General features: G+C 64.3%; 1 protein-coding gene across 2 annotated transcripts in view; it reads right to left on the bottom strand.

Annotated features, from left to right (window-relative positions):
- Positions 1-322, bottom strand: part of LOC103260370 (NADPH--cytochrome P450 reductase) — a 32833-nt gene that overhangs the window by 6600 nt on the left and 25911 nt on the right. The window lies entirely within an intron of this gene.

Raw genomic sequence — 322 nt, 5'->3', positions numbered from 1 at the left:
TGTGTGTGTGGTGTGTGTGTGTGTGTGTGTGTGTGTGTCTGTGTGTCCCTGAAGGAGGGGAGTGGCAGGGGAGGCTGGGCGTGGTTGGGAGGTGGAGTGGCCTGAGAGGGAAGCAGCCGGAATGCAGGAGAGGGCTGGCTCTGAGGAAAGGACATCGGGCCTCTGGTTGGAGCCAGTGACCTCACCGGGGAGTGGCGGGAAGGTGACTCTGGGACCTCCCCCAGGGACCCCTGCTTCCTGCCGGCCTCTCCCCTCCTAAGAGGTGTCTACGGATCAGCCACCCCTTTCCTGCTCACTGCTGCCACCTGGGGCCCACAGCCTG

Source organism: Carlito syrichta, unplaced genomic scaffold (genome assembly GCF_000164805.1).
Source record: "Carlito syrichta isolate Samal-C Ts95f unplaced genomic scaffold, Tarsius_syrichta-2.0.1 Scaffold89331, whole genome shotgun sequence".
Lineage (NCBI taxonomy): Eukaryota > Metazoa > Chordata > Mammalia > Primates > Tarsiidae > Carlito > Carlito syrichta.
The sequence above is the reverse complement of the archived record's forward strand: the minus strand, read 5'-3'. Positions and strand labels throughout refer to the sequence as shown.